General features: G+C 47.4%; 2 protein-coding genes across 4 annotated transcripts in view; both read right to left on the bottom strand.

Moving 5' to 3' along the window:
- Nucleotides 1–16,637, bottom strand: part of GDPD5 (glycerophosphodiester phosphodiesterase domain containing 5) — a 176,857-nt gene extending 160,220 nt beyond the window's left edge. For both annotated transcript variants that reach the window (XM_053385395.1, XM_053385396.1), the window contains exon 1: nucleotides 16,530–16,637. The gene's annotated coding sequence lies outside the window, so the exon portion shown is untranslated. The remainder of the gene's footprint in view (nucleotides 1–16,529) is intronic.
- Nucleotides 1–16,865, bottom strand: part of FCHSD2 (FCH and double SH3 domains 2) — a 376,100-nt gene that overhangs the window by 81,085 nt on the left and 278,150 nt on the right. The gene's annotated exons all lie outside the window — the stretch shown is intronic.

The raw sequence follows: 16,865 nt of genomic DNA, 5'->3' as shown, positions 1-16,865 counted from the left end.
TCAATCACCAGCTGAAATATACTTGGAGTAGAGAGTGGATTTCATGGTCTTTATTCAGCTCATAGTGGTGAGGAGGAATGGAAATTCCCCCAGAATGTCTGCCTTATATACATTATTTACACAACGGGACCCATGTGATTGGCTCATTCCGGGATTCTCCTGTAGGCCAATCAGGTTGCGGATTCCCTTCCACCTGGAGCTGGATTGGGTGGCTCCTGTGGACCAATCAAACTGCTGCATTCTGGATCCTATTGTTCTAGGACCAATCAGACTGCTGCATTCAGAATCCTATTGTTCTAGGACCAATCAGACTGCTGCATTTTGGATCCTATTCAACTCAGTACATAACACCAGGCCTTTTTGTGCTTCCGGAGAGGGTCCAATTGTGACCACGTGGAGATTTCTGGGTGCCGGGTCAGTGAATTTAAAAACCTCTGCCTTAGTCCACAGTTAAGACCATTTCCATTACATGCAAATCTCCTTCCTGCATATTGGAATGAGTGAATTGTTGCAAGAGTTAGCTAGAGTGGAAATCACAGAATCGTAGATCTGTAGCCCATTTAAATAGGGTGTGTCCGGGTGGAAATTGCTGATAGCTCTATTTAAAAAAAAGCTCAACTTTTGTGTCCAGATTTTCACCTTTTGAAATATGGCAAGCGTAAAATGTTTGGGGGAGAGAGGGATTACTGAGTTGTCCTTGCTTTTGTTTTTATGACGGATTATGTTTTTTCATATTGTGATTTTATGCTGCGAACAGCCCTGAGACCTGTGGGTATCCGGCGGTATGCGAAATTAATCATCATCATAATTAATAATAATAACAAAAACAAGCCTACACCCATAGCTTCACCCATTTTCCGCCCTGGCTCCACTCAACACTGCCCTGTGGCCCCCGGGAGTTCATGAATGCGGCCCTCGGAATGAAAAAGGTTCCTCATCACTCTTTGCACAAAGAGAACTCTGATCAAGGCTGGGCTATGTTTGCAAAGAAAAAGACATTTTTGAAAACCAGAGGAATTCTTGCGAGGTGTGGCTGGAAATGATATAACAAAGAGTGACCAGAAACTGTTCCTTTATGCTAATACCGCGGCGAGAATACTACTCTCACAGAAATGGAAGCAACATTAAATACCCACAGTTGAAGAATGCCAGCGGAAACTCACGGAGTGCACAGAAATAGCAAAAGTGACTGGAAAAATCAGAGAACAGGGCGACGAAGCATTCCAAAGAGATTGGGTGAAATCTACAACATACATAGAAAAGAACTACCGTCTTACCTCGGGTTACAGACGCTTCGAGTTACGCATTTTCAGGTTATGGACGCACCGAAACCCAGAAGTACTGGAACGGATTGCTTCCAGGTTCCAGCGCTTGCGCATGCGCAGAAACACTAATTCACGCTTTGCGCATGTGCAGAAGCGCCGAATCGCGACCCACGCGTGCGCACACGCGGCACTGCGGGTTGCGAATGTGCCTCCCGCACGGATCACGTTCGCAACCCAAGCGTCCACCCTATACACAAAGAAAGACACTCACGGGACTGAAATAGACCTCACAATGTTTATCAAAAATCATTCGTTTTGGATTTAAGAATATTGAACAAACATATTACAACAATTGAAGGATGTACATGAATTAAATTTTGAATAGTATTAGACCATAGTATTAAGTACACATAGAACGTAAACATGACAAATGGGTAAATATAAAGAAAAAATAGAGAAACCAGAAGAAGGAGGGAGAGAAGTAAAAATTCATTTAGAATTAAAGTATTAAGGTTAAAAGAAATAAGGTATGTCTTATGTATTAAAGGTAAAAGGTAAAGGTAAAAGTAGAGACATCACCTTGCCAACAAAGGTCCGTAAAGTTAAAGCTATGGTTTTCCCAGTAGTGATGTATGGAAGTGAGAGCTGGACCCTAAAGAAGGCTGATCGCCAAAGAATGGATGCTTTTGAATTCTGGTGCTGGAGGAGACTCTTGAGAGTCCCATGGACTGCAAGAAGATCAAACCTCTCCATTCTGAAGGAAATCAGCCCTGAGTGCTCACTGGAAGGACAGATCCTGAAGCTGAGGCTCCAAGACTTTGGCCACCTCATGAGAAGAGAAGACTCCCTGGAAAAGACCCTGATGTTGGAAAGATGGAGGGCACAAGGAGAAGGGGGCAACAGAGGACGAGATGGCTGGACAGTGTTCTCGAAGCTACCAGCATGAGTTTGACCAAACTGCGGGAGGCAGTGGAAGACAGGAGTGCCTGGCGTGCTCTGGTCCATGGGGTCACGAAGAGTCGGACACGACTAAACAACAACAACAAAAGGACCCTTTGACTGTTAGGTCCAGTGGCGGACGATTATGATGGCAAAATTTGGAAAATCTGTAAAACCAATAAAGATTATTTTTTTTAAAAAAAAAGGCATTTTTGTTAATAGGATTCTCCTCGAACCCATGGCAAGTGTTGGCCTTCACAAGGCCACCAACCAAAGGGAAAGGAGACCAGCCAGCATCACATTGAAATGGAAGAATCCTAACTTGCAGGTTTCCCTGAAAGCAACTACCGTGCAGATCAGTGGGGCTTACTCTGAAGCAAGCACATGCAGCCCCGCAGCCGTTGATTAATCCCCCCCCCCCAAAAAAAGCACAGAGAGGCAGAGAGTCACGGCACAAGGCAGGTTAACGTAGACGTTCTCGGCTCCATAAATAACCTTGCAATCTGACAGACACACGAAAGGATAACACGTGCCCCGGCTTAAGAATCAAGGCAAACTTGCTCATAAATCACAGCCTGCCTCGTTGCCCAAGGAGGCAGTAGATCTCTCTTCGGCACTCAGCCACAAAGGCAGCAGCTCCTTCCTACATCCGATACGTCCAAATGGAAAATCAGCCGAACAAACGGCAAAATTCACCGGACAAGGCAGAGCGGGGGGCAGGGGTGTCTCAGAATGGCAAAGCTTGAATGAGACAGCTTCACTCACAGGCACACAAAAAAAGATCTGTTGCTTAAACAGGGCTGGATTAGAACCATGTCGTTGTTGTTGTTTAGTTGTTTAGTCGTGTCCGACTCTTTGTGACCCCCTGGACCAGAGCACGCCAGGCACTCCTGTCTTCCACTGCCTCCCGCAGTTTGGTCAAACTCATGTTTGTAGCTTTGAGAACACTGTCCCACCATCTCGTCCTCTGTCGTCCCCTTCTCCTTGTGCCCTCCATCTTTCCCAACATCAGGGTCTTTTCCAGGGAGTCTTCTCTTCTCATGAGGTGACCAAAGTATTGGAGCCTCAGCTTCAGGATCTGTCCTTCCAGTGAGAACTCAGGGCTGATTCCCTTAAGAATGGAGAGGTTTGATCTTCTTGCAGTCCATGGGACTCTCAAGAGTCTCCTCCAGCACCAGAATTCAAAAGCATCATAAAGAAGGCTGATCGCCAAAGAATGGATGCTTTTGAATTCTGGTGCTGGAGGAGACTCTTGAGAGTCCCATGGACTGCAAGAAGATCAAACCTCTCCATTCTGAAGGAAATCAGCCCTGTGCGCTCACTGGAAGGACAGATCCTGAAGCTGAGACAGTGTTCTCAAAGCTACGAACATGAGTCTGACCGAACTGCGGGAGGCAGTGGAAGACAGGAGTGCCTGGCGTGCTCTGGTCCAGGGGGTCACGAAGACTTGGACACAACTAAACAACAACAATAATTTGGATGTTTATTTAAATCCTGCCATCAAGTCTATTGCCTTTCTTTGTTTCTGCAAATATAGTATGAATGGTTCCCAGTCTCTGTTGCCTTTTTCTCTTAGTCTTTCTGTCATTTTTGCCAGTTCTGCATAGGTCATCAACTTCTCTTGCCATTGTTCTTTAGTTGGTATTTCTCCAGTCTTCCAGTTTTGTGCAATCCACATTCTTGCTGCTGTAGTGGCATAGATAAATAAAGTCCTCATTTCTTTTGGTATGTCTTGACCTAAAATACCTAATAAAAAGGCTTCTGGGGTTTTTTTACAAAGCTAAACCTTGCTGACCCCTGCTCTACAATATCCTTTTTGAGATGAGGAAACCACCTGGCGAGAGAAATTTCCCCCAGCCTATACAAGAAGCTTGCTTTCAAACAGACACATTCTCAAACCGGATGTGAAAATTCCTGGGTATCTGAATCTATACATTCCGTGACTTCCCTTTCCCTTCCTTCTACAAAAACTCAGCGCACACCCAAACAGGTTCGTCTGACCAAAACTCACTTGGAGCTTAATCTAAAAGGACAGGATTTTCATTAAAAGGTTTTTATTTTAATTCACAAACCCCCACTTATTTTTCTTTTTAAATGAATGCTTTTAATACAGTGGTACCTTGGGTTACATACGCTTCAGGTTACATACGCTTCAGGTTACAGCCTCTGCTAACCCAGAAATAGTGCTTCAGGTTAAGAACTTTGCTTCAGGATGAGAACAGAAATCGTGCTCTGGCAGCACGGCGGCAGCGGCAGGCCCCATTAGCTAAAGTGTTGCTTCAGGTTAAGAACAGTTTCAGGTTAAGAACGGACCTCCAGAATGAATTAAGTTCTTAACCTGAGGTACCACTGTATTTCAAAAGCATCCTCCCTTCTGGACGGTGTAAAGGAATAAGATCTTACAGAAAAACAAGGCAGCCTGCTTAAGACGGCAGATGAAACGTGCAGAAACAGAACATCTCTGACTCTTGCTTACTGCAAAAGACAAAAGCCCTCCTTCTTTGCCATACTAACTCCGATTCCTTTCCCTCCTGTCTGAAAGCAGGCAAACAAGACAGGATTTGTGGAAGCTGCTGCAGACAGATTAAGCCCTGCTGCCTCTAAAAATAGGAAGTGCTTCAAATCTGGAAAGGGCAAAGATTTCAGGCGTGGAAAGATCCCTGTTTGCCATCTGGTCAGAGACTAGAATTCCTGCAGACAAGATGAATGGAGTTTGGTACAGCTGGGAAACGTACAAATTTGAAGAGCTGACTATCGTTTATCGATTGCGTTCAGAACTCACCTCTTCCTCCAAGCAGTGTTCGAAATTAGCCAGGCACCAGGCACATATTGCACCTGACTATCGGCCACCTGCGACCAAGTGATTGATGCCCAGGGGCCAGGATGGCGTCTAATCTCTCCATCCAGGGATATTGGATCTGGACTGTTTTCACACACTAACACCCCATCCTGTACCATTCTATCGGTCGTATTTTATCTGCACAATCGGAATGGATTTCTGGAACCAAATTGCTTTTACTGTGCAGCCTGAGCAGGAGAAGTCGCCATTTTTTAAAAAGCCAGAAGCATTTTTACTTGGTATTCTAGGTCAGGACATCAATAGGCAAGATGTTAAATTGTTCTTATATGCAACAACTGCGGCAAGAGTATTGTTAGCCCAGAAATGGAAGCAAGAAGAAATTCCGACGAAAGAAGAATGGCAGACGAAATTAATGGACTATGCAGAATTGGACAAAATGACAGGAAGGTTTCGAAACCTGCGGGACAAGAGATTTACAGAAGATTGGAAGAAATATATGAATTATTTGAAGAGCAACTGTAATCAACAAATTACACTAGTAGGCCTACAAGAAGTTTTGTAAGGAGAAATATACGAAGTGTTACTAAGGAGAAAAAGATAGAGATACTGGTTATGAGCTTGAAATGTAATAGGGAAGATAAGAAATGCATACTGAGAGATTAGATTGGAAAATTTTCAGACAGGATTGATGGAAGTCAAAAATTTGAATAAGATATAAAAGTATGTTTTATTACTGTTGAAAATAATATGTTAAAAAAACCAATAAAAATTATATTTTAAAAAAAGGAGAAGTCGCTATTTGGAAAAAGAGGTCAGGATAGGCCAATCAAAAAGTGGACTGGTTGGATCAAGTGACCTTTCTTCTTTAGGGTCTCAAAGCTCTTAACCTAGCTCCAGGTTGCCATCCGAACTAGCCAGATGTTCAACTGAGAATCAGTCACAGTCAGTCCATCATTTGAAAAACAAAGACTCTAGAGCGTCTTGTCCCAAAAAATGGCAACTAGACATTCCATTTTGGCAACTGTAACCTTGGTTTAAGGAGCTATTTGGGGCCTAGGTTAAATATCTGAGTTTCTAACACTGCCTCCAAGGTGCTCAAGGTGGCCGTACATTTGTTCTTGTTCCCACAACAACCTTATATAATAATAATAATAATTTATTATGTATACCCCGCCCATCTGGCTGGGTTTCCCCAGCCACTCTGGGCGGCTTCCAACTGAATATTAAAAACAATACATCACCAGACATTAAAAACTTCCCTAAACAGGGCCACCTTCAGTTGTCTTTTAAGAGTAAAATAGTTGTTTATTGCTTTGACATCTGCTGGGAGGGCATTCCACAGGGCAGGCACCGAGAAGGCCCTCTGCCTGGTTCCCTGTAACCTCACATCTCGCAGAGAGGCAACCGCCAGAAGGCCCTCAGAGCTGGACCTCAGTGTCCGGGCTGAACGATGGGGGTGGAGACGCTCCTTCAGGTATACTGGACCGAGGCCGTTTAGGGCTTTCAAGGTCAGCACCAACACTTTGAATTGTGCTCGGAAACGTACTGGGAGCCAGTGTAGGTCTTTCAAGACCGGTGTTATATGGTCTCGGCGGCCGCTCCCAGTCACCAGTCTAGCTGCCGCATTCTGGATTAGTTGTAGTTTCCGGGTCACTTTCAAAGGTAGCCCCACGTAGAGCGCAAGTGGGAGATAACCAGAGCATGCACCACTCTGGCGAGACAGTCCGCAGGCAGGTAGGGTCTCATCCTGCGTACCAGATGGAGCTGGTAAACAGCTGCCCTGGATACATAACTGACCTTTGCCTCCATGGACAGCTGTGAGTCCAAAGTGACTCCCAGGCTGCGCATCTAGTCCTTCAGGGGCACAGGTACCCCATTCAGGACCAGGGAGTCCTCCACACCCGCCCGCCTCCTGTCCCCCAAAAACAGTACTACTGTCTTGTCAGGATTCAACCTCAATCTGTTAGCTGCCATCCATCCTCCAACTGCCTCCAGACACTCACGCAGGACCTTCACCACCTTCACTGGTTCTGATTTAAAAGAGAGGTAGGTTAGGATAAGAGAGACTGCCTAGGCCAAGGCCACCCAGTGAGCTTCATGGCCGAGTGGTGATTCGAACCCATGTCTCCCAGATCCCACACCAATATTCTTCTAACCACTACACCACACTGGTTACGTGAAGTTGCTCTGTGGCAGGTTGCACAAAGCTGCATTAAAAAGTCCCAAACACCGCAATGCATCTTTGCTTAACAATGCATTTTTAAAATATGCTCCTAGATACATTACATTAGACTGTTAACAGTTTCATGCAAAACACCTGGTATGGGTGTATAAATATGCTAAAAAGCCTATTTAAGTAGAGAGGGGGAATTAATTGCTGTTCAGGTGCTCAGTTGTGGGTTGGTGGGGTAAGAATACGCCCTCCCCTCTTGCATCATATATTTGGTACCCATCCCTGAACCCATTTCCCTCTAGATTTGCCTGCTAAGTCCCATCAATCAGGGTTTATTGGGATGCAAGACACATTTTCCACTTATGCTCATACACAAACAGCTGTGGGCTTAGGAAATTTACACCCAGGGAAATGGAGCATCTGTTCCATTGTGCTAAGAAAAAAGGAGATTTTCCAGATTTTCCAAAAAAAGTGGGGGGGAGGATGCAAAAGCTAAATGGGGAAAACATGGAGGAATGTTGCTTTGAGCAGAATGCCAAATCAGGGGGACGTATTGCGGTGTGACCTGGATAACCGACACCCTGTGTTGTGGGTGGGTTCGTTTAGATAGCCACAACACCCGATTGGTAGGTTCCCTCGAAGCTGGGTGCAATCTGGCCAATGGGACGCAGTCCAAACGGTTCGAGGGACCTATTTATGCCCATGCACGTGACCCAGAGCTTCCTCTTTTGGTGTGTGCATTCGGAACACCCGCCCACCTCTCCCTACTTTTAGGGCTTTGCGCTTGACCTTCCTATGCCGTCGTGTGTCGTCTGTCGTTGGGACAGGGGCACAGCAGGAATTTCCCCCACTTGGCTGATGGGCTGTTGCCATTTGGGTTTCGCCTGCCACGTAGCAAATCGTCACAACTTGTAAGGTTGCGGATAGGCTCTGGTTCGGGTGATAGGGATGGGAGAACGCTCTCGCCATCCCTATGTGAAGAATATTCCGTTAAAGGAATCCAGGGGCTCGATGGTTTGGTCAACCCCTAAGAGGGGGTTGTGCCCATGCCTGAGTCCAGGGGGGCATTTGGGTGGCAGAGATAGCCTGTTCCCAGCTTCCCGCTTATCCAGGTGTTCACCCTTGGCTGACCTGTGCTGGAACCCTGGGTCAGCGCTACCTGCATGGCAGGGAGCTAGTTGAACCAGAGCCTATGCAACCACTCACTTTCTGTAATCAATAAAGTTGTGGCCTAAATTCTGCGAAAACCAAAAATTTGAGTCATGTGTTAATTGCTTTAGGGGAGAGGTTTCTGGGTATGAACACGCAAAAGAAGGATACTGTAGGGTTGGGGAAAGTTCAGAGAAAGGATGCTGAAATAATCGAGGGGATGAAGTGACTGCTCCGTCTGTTGCAGCAACTGGGACTTTTTAGTTGAGAGAAATGGAGACTGGGGAAAGGTGTACAGTATAAAAATTATGTACGGTGTGTTGTGAAGAAAACTTTTTTATGCCCCTTGGGGACATGCAACAAAGCTGAACCCTGGAAGGTTCAGGACCCGCACAATGAAATGCGTCTGCACATAATGCGTAGTGAACCTGCGGAACTCACCGCCACAAGGTGTACTGATGACCAACTCGGATGGCTTTAGAAGCAGATTGGATAAATTTGTGGAGGACAAGGGTGTGTCCTACATCCAAGTGCCAGAGTGCTAGGCCTCAAACGCCAGTCAATGAGTATTGCAGGTTGGGAAAGCACCGCTGCACCTCAGGTCCATTCCTGGGCGTTTCCCACAAGACATCTCATGGACCCTGTGAGAGAACAGGACGCTGGACGAGACAGGCCTTTGGACTGATCCAGCAGGCTTTTCTTATGTTCAAACACAGAGCTGTTCCACAGTGAACGCTCTGCGTCAAAGCTGCCCAAATCTTCGCTTGGTCATGTGCTGAGCCTTCGCCAGCAGCCAAAGACGATGGCAATTGCAGCCCAGGATCATCATATAGGCAATCGGTTGCAGTTGCCACAATGGAACGTCTAGGCACTTTTTTGCAGTGAGGTTGTTTTGTATATTATTATTATTATTATTATTATTATTATTATTATGGATGCTCGGGCTGCGAACGTGATCTGTGCAGGACGCACATTCGCAACCTGCAGTGTTTGCAACCCGCAGCTGTGCGTCTGCGCACACAAGGGTTGCACTTCTGCGCGATTTAGCACTTCTGCGCATGCGCAACCGCCGAAACCCGGAAGTAACCCGTCCTGGTACTTCCAGGTTTCGACAGTCTGTAACCCAATAAAACGCAACCTGAAGCGTCTGTAACCCAAGGTATGACTGTATTATTATTTCTATACTGCTTTCTGTTTCTATACTTGCCAACAAAGGTCCATATAGTTAAAGCCATGGTTTTCCCAGTAGTGATGTATGGAAGTGAGAGCTGGACCATAAAGATAGCTGATCACCAAAGAATGGGTGCTTTTGAATTCTGGTGCTGGAGGAGACTCTTGAGAGTCCCATGGACTGCAAGAAGATCAAACCTCTCCATTCTGAAGGAAATCAGCCCTGAGTGCTCACTGGAAGGACAGATCCTGAAGCTGAGGCTCCAATACTTTGGCCACCTCATGAGAAGAGAAGACTCCCTGGAAAAGACCCTGATGTTGGGAAAGATGGAGGGCACAAGGAGAAGGGGAGGACAGAGGACGAGATGGTTGGACAGTGTTCTCGAAGCTACGAACATGAGTTTGACCAAACTGCGGGAAGCAGTGGAAGACAGGAGTGCCTGGCGTGCTCTGGTCCATGGGGTCACGAAGAGTCGGACACGACTAAATGACTAAACAACAACAACATTTCTATACTGCTTTCTAAGAAAGAAAGAAAATCTCAAAGTGGTTTACAACCCATTAAAACATCAAATAAAACAAATTAAAGCTTCAAGGAAAAGATTTCAGATCCTTCCCTAAGTGACATGTTGCTTTGTCACCAACCCAAAGATCACGTCGTGGTCGCAATTGGACCCACGCCAGTAGCAAAACACACCTGACACCTGGCTAAATTCTAACACTGATCATAGGTTCCCCAACAGTGTTAGAAATTAGCCAGGCGCTAGGCGCATTTTGCAACTGGCGTGGGTCCAACTGCGACCACATCAAGACCTCTGGGTTGGCAGGTTGGCAACTGACAGCTCCATCTGGCTGGCCCCACCAGCTTTCTTAAGCAGGTCAGAAGAAGAGATTATTGATTGCATTTATATCAAACCTTTTTCTCCAAGGGGTACACCCCCCCTCCTCAGTTAATCCCTACAGCGACCCTGTGAGGTAGGTGCAATGGCTGATTCCAAGGTCGCCCAGTGAACTTCATGGCAGTGGGGGGATTTGAACCCGGATCTCCCAGGTCCTAGTGCGACACTCTAACCATTACACCACACAGGCTTCCCAGAGTCCTTCTGCTATGGCACAGCCCTATAAATTAAGTAGGTAAACATGGAGAAAGCAAAAGGTCACTCAGAGAAGGATCTGAAATATTTTCCTGGAAGCTTGAATTTGCTTTATTCAGGATTGCTTGATTTGATGTGTTTTTACGTGTCACAAATTGTTTTTTATATTCTTTAAAATGTAAACCGGTATAGAAATGAAATTATTAATAATAATTACAATAATAAATTTCATTGTAGGAAACAACAAATCAGTCTAACTAGCATCATTTATACTCCCGATACTGAAATCAATTATAAAACTTAGAAAGAAAGAAATTTAAATTATATTGTGGTTGTTTGTTTGACGTCTCCATTATTTGTTTGTTTGTTTGTCTGTTTTCCCATAAATGTATTTATTTTAAATCAATAAAGATATACTTTTAAAGGGGGGGAATAAATTCCATTGTAAAAAAAAAAAAAATAGCACCTAGACATTCTGTTGTGGCTTCCGTAACCTAGGTTTAAGGCACCATTTGGCAATAAGCTTATATATCTGAGTTTCTAGCATTGTATCCAAAACCCTCCCCTGCAGGGAAGCCCATTTGTAGGCTGCTCAAAGCCATTTCCCAAGTCCTCCGCCACCTTTTAAATGCCTATATCAGGTAGTCCAGTTTCACACCCATCTGACGGATGAACAGGGGTCAAAAGGCTGAAAGAGAGCAGTTACCGAAGGCCACCCAGCGGGCGGAAATCTCTGCTTAGCCGAAGTGAGGATTTAAAAGCTCACAGTTCAATGTTCTTCCTCGCTGAGCGACGCCACCTTGCAGTTATTTAAGGACAGGCTTAGAGCAGATGAGAAAAGGAATCCTGGAAATAAGGCAAAGCACTGCCACAAATTTTTTTCTGCAGCTCCACGCACACACAGGCCCTTCCTAATTTTCCACCTCTGCTCATTAATCCGATTTCTTTTATTTCCTTTGGACAGCTCGGGAACGCTTCATTCCCAACCCTTTGTATCCACCGTGTCAATAGGATTTTTTCCATCCATTACAGGGCGAGTTGAGCGCATCCCTTCGCCTCGCTTGCTCCACGGCTCTCAGGCGAGCTCGGAAACCCCCAGTGGAAATACGCAAGGGGTCGAGGGCATGCGAGCCACAGGCGCCCGCAACTGGAGCCTGGCTGCCCAATTTCTCTGCAAAGGGGTCCTGTTACTGAAGAGGCAAGCTGATTCTTTAAAGCAAGCAAAAGACGACCTCTTTGCCAGTATGACAGGTCAAAACATAGATAAAATTGACAGTTCAAAAGAAGAAACTGGTGTACACAACACAACGGCATGCAACATCAGGCTTGCCCAAACAATGAGGTTTTTGGCAGGCATCGAAACCAGGGCAATAAAAGCACAGGCGTAATATCAAGTGGCAGGGAGTTCCAGAGGGACCGGGGCTGCCACATTAAAAGAGAGATTCCTTGCAACATTATTTGGCCTGGAGCCTGGAGTAGCTGCCTTCCTCTGCTCCGGAGGGGGCTTTGGCATAAATCGCATCCCTTCACCGCCCGCAGAACCAGGTCACATCCATTGCGACCATCTCCCTCCCTACTGCCCCGAGAGAGAAGTGCTCAGATCTGAAGGCGCTGCAGCTGTAACACCTCCATGGTGCTATCAGCTTGTCCAAGCCATCGGGCTTATTTAGACATTAAGGAAGGCTCTTAATTGCTCGCGTTGACCCAGCCCACTCCTCCTGGCTAAGCTGATGAGGTACCATTAATCTTGCTCAGGTGGTCCAAGATATCCGTACAGATAACACCCCCAACATCTGTCTCCTGTGGGACAAGAAGCTACAATTAGAACTGGATATGGAACAACTGATTGGTTCAAAATTGGGAAAGGAGTACGGCAAGGCTGTATATTGTCTCCCTGCTTATTTAACTTATATGCAGAATTCATCATGCAAAAGGCTGGGCTGGATGAAGCCCAAGCCGGAATTAAGATTGCTGGAAGAAATATCAACAACCTCAGATATGCAGATGACACAACCTTGATGGCAGAAAGGGAGGAGGAATTAAAGCACCTTTTAATGAGGGTGAAAGAGGAGAGCGTAAAATATGGTCTGAAGCTCAACATCAAAAAAACGAAATCATGGCCACTGGGCCCATCACCTCCTGGCAAATAGAAGGGGAAGAAATAGAGGCAGTGAGACATTTTGCTTTCTTGGGCTCCATGATCACTGCAGATGGTGAGAGCAGCCACAAAATTAAAAGATGCCTGCTTCTTGGGAGAAAAGCAATGAAAAACCTAGACAGCATCTTAAAAAGCAGAGACATCACCTTGCCAACAAAGGTCCGTATAGTAAAAGCTATGGTTTTCCAAGTAGTGATGTATGGAAGTGAGAGCTGGACCATAAAGAAGGCTGATCGCCGAAGAATGGATGCTTTTGAATTCTGGTGCTGGAGGAGACTCTTGAGAGTCCCATGGACTGCAAGAAGATCAAACCTATCCATTCTGAAGGAAATCAGCCCTGAGTGCTTACTGGAAGGACAGATCCTGAAGCTGAGACTCCAATACTTTGGCCACCTCATGAGAAGAGAAGACTCCCTGGAAAAGACCCTGATGTTGGGGAAGATGGAGGGCACAAGAAGAGGATGACAGAGGACGAGATGGTTGGACAGTGTTCTCGAAGCTACAAACATGAGCCTGACCAAACTGTGGGAGGCAGTGGAAGAGAGGAGTGCCTGGCATGCTCTGGTCCAGGGGGTCACGAAGAGTCGGACACGACTAAACAACTAAACAACAACAACAATTTCAAACAGTGCTGGCACCACACAGCCATGCTGGCTCAGGGTGACGGTGGGAGTCGTAGTTCCAAACAACAACAGCGCCAGTGTAGGGCAGTGTCCGACTCAGACCTGGGAGACCAGGGTTCAAATCCTCACTCAGCCATAGAAAGCTCTTTGAACGTGTCCTTGGGCCAGACACTGCCTCTAAGCCTAACCTACCTCGCAGGATTGTCGTGAGGGGGTGGAAAGGGGAGAGGGAGAACCACGTGCCTGAGGTCCTTGGGTGAAAGTTGGGATATCGACGTGATAGATAATAGAACATCTGGAGGGCACTAAGTTGGGGAAGGCTGACAGGGTAGCTAAGAGGAAAATAAATTGCACTAACAAATGTCAAGGGAGATCTCTTTTGAGCTTGGGATATTCCCGCTGGCATGGAAACATCAGCTCCCCGCAAGGATGATCGCACACATTTGCCTCAAGACTTCTGTGCAAATTCCCACGAGGGATTTGCACAGGTCACTGCGGAAACGCTATAGGCAGATGTGGCCTTTTGGGTAGAGGGTGAGACCATCGCTGCCACCTCTCCTGTCCAGATTCGGCCAGGGAGTGCCGGGGGAGAAGAGAGACAAATAGTTCCGTCCTAAATTAAGTGAAGCAGAGATTTATAGCATGAGCGGAACGAAGTCAGCCGAGCGAGCCAAGAGACGCTCGTCCAAGACGTCGGGGAAACATTAACTTCAAAAATACACATCCCGCTACAACCCTGGACATGCTGAGCATCGGTTTTAAGGGCAAGCCAGTTCCAAAACGCTTTGGCAAAAGGGAGCAGGAAGATGAGGGAGGCGTCATGAACTAATCACAGAACGGACTTCCCAGTATAATACAGGGGTGGGAAACCTTTCACAGCCCAGGGGCCTCATTCCTTCTTAGGCAAGCTTTCAGGGGCCACATGCAGGTGGGCAGGGCTAGAAGCAAAAGTGGGAGGAGCAGCAAATTTTCTCAGGCATCCATCTCTATTCTCCATCCATGCAAACAAGAAGCATCACCCTCAGAGTGCAAGGACAAGAGAAAACACTCAAGAAATTCTGTGGAGAGAAGAGGCAGGGCTGAGGAGGGAGCGTGGCCTTCAGAGAGGTTCGAGGGCCACCAGGCCTAAGTTTCCCTATCCCTGACACATGGTCCAAAAGAATGAGTGGATCTCACACTCGTCAGATCTGCTTCGCAATTTTTGCTAGAACCCCAATGTTTCCATTTTCCCATTTGTTGATTATTATGTCGTGATTGTGTTTCAGTTTATGTAACTCACCTGGGCAGTTGATTGTGGGATGAAGCACAAAAGAGAGGCCAGAAATAGAAAAATAAATCAACAAACAAATACCACCCAAGCACAGCCAGGTGCAAAAGGTGTTAGGGGGCTTCCAGACTGTTGTTATTTTCAAGGCAGGGGGAGGCGGGCAAGGAACCAATCACAGAGTGGGACAGTCGGGTTGAGCAGTTATAGTCGACTGGGAGGCCTCGCACACAAACCCGCTTCCCTCCACAAAAAGATCGTACTTTCTTTCTCTTTTTTTGCAATTACGGAAGTGAAGGGGAAATGCAGCAAAAAAGGCGGAACAACACTTGTTTGACGCAACTTGGTCTAACCTCCCTGCAAACGTATCAGGATAAACACACAATGCACAGATCACCTGGAAGCAGCCATACAGTTAGAAGGAAAGAACAGGGTATGGCCAAAGCACCTCCTGAACCCTAGGAATTTGCTTTCAGAGCGGAGATGAGCTCACAGGCCTTTCACACACATGCAAAATCCACTCCTAGTCACATCACTTCATTTCAGCTGCCAAATTGGGTGGGAGAACGTAGTTCTGTTCCTGCTGTAAACCAACAGAGTCCAGTCTCCATTCATCCCTGCTTCACGGTAGCATAAACAGAGGCCACAGCCGCTCCATAATATTTAAAGCCCTCTTACCACTTTAACAGCCCCGGCTTCCCCCAAAGCATTCTGGGAAGTGTAGTTTGTCAAGAGTGGTACACATTGGTGGAAGACCCCTATTCCCCAAAGAGCTACAATTCCCAGGGTTCCCTGGGAGCAGCGACTGACGGTTAAACCCCTCTGCAAATTATATAGCTCTGTGAGGGAAATAGGGGGTCTCTTTACACCTCTCCGTAGCCTCAGCAAACTACACTTCCCAGGACTCTTTGGGGGATGCCATGACTGCTTAAAGCAGTAGCGTAGTGCTTTAAAGGTACAGAACAGATGTGGTCAGAGGCAACAAGTCCTAGCCCCAAAGCACTTACATTGTAGATTTGGGCAATGAGGAGCCAGAGATCTTTGAGCCACGGTTCCTTCATTTAAATGGTGCGGCTGCTATGCCTTTACCCAGCAGAAATTCAGCTAGGAAAGGTTTTCCCCATCAGGGTATTGGGATGCTGTGGGGGTAAGCAAGATGGTGAGCTGCACCTGATGAACATCTACCTCCCGGGCAACTAACACAGCACAAGAGACTTAGAGGAATGAAAAGGATCGCTTTACTCAAGGGAGGTGGCACCATCTTCAGTACAGCCCCCCTCAGAGAGGATAATTCACACATAAACACAAACAACCCAAAGACAAGGAATAACAAGATACAGGAATCTAAGTTGGGTGATCTCTCTCCTGTTTTCTTTAACAAAAAATGCACCTGAGAATGCATTCCTTTGCATGCCCTACTTACTACGGAGTAAATCCCACCGAAGGCAGCTGTACCTCCCTACCTCCCAGCAAACTTGCATAGATGGAACGGAGTTGAAATGGGATCCGCAGCCACTCCTAGGGTTGCCAACTTTTAACCTTGCCTCCGTGGCTACACCGGCACAATTCCGCCTCCAGCGCATAGCAGGCTACCCCGGCCGAGCTCCTCTCAAAGCCACAGGAGCAGAACCACCCCGGCGAGTTGGCAACCCGAAGAACCTCACACTTGCGCGTATCCAAGCCGCGCGTTAAGGAGCGCTCCTCATGCGCTCCAGGGCAAGCCACGAACACCGGGGTTGAAAAGATATTGCGAGGCTCGATTCCACAGACCCCATAAAGGGTCCACCTCCCCGAGCGCGCAAAGACCTGAGTGCGAGGAGTCCCCGGCGCGCCGGTTTTGGGGGAAGGGGCGCGCCAACCGCGCCAGGGCGTCCCGGAGAGGCGCCGCGCTTACCTTGGCTCGCCTCGGTCGAGAAACGCTCCGGCTCCGCCGGGCACTTGTGGGGCTGCCTCGGCGCCTTCCTGCTCCCTCGGCGCGCTTGTGTAACCTCGGCGGCGGCGGCGGCGCCTCGGTGCCTTTGGAGAGGCGAGGCGCGCCGGGCGCAAGCGACCCTTGGCCGGACTCTGCCGTGTTCCTCCCTCGCGCAGCGGCGGCCCTGCGGGACCCAGAGCCGGGGAAGGACGGGGAGCGGCCGGGCCCGTCTCTTGCTTCTCTCCCCCCCCCCCCCAGGCTCTGCGCTCCGGGCAGGCGGCGGCGGCGGCGGAGTTGCCGCAGCGCCAAGGAGCGGAA

This window comes from Podarcis raffonei, chromosome 4, assembly GCF_027172205.1.
Source record: "Podarcis raffonei isolate rPodRaf1 chromosome 4, rPodRaf1.pri, whole genome shotgun sequence".
In the NCBI taxonomy this organism is placed as follows: Eukaryota; Metazoa; Chordata; class Lepidosauria; order Squamata; family Lacertidae; genus Podarcis; species Podarcis raffonei.
This window is presented reverse-complemented; position numbering and strand designations above follow the sequence as displayed.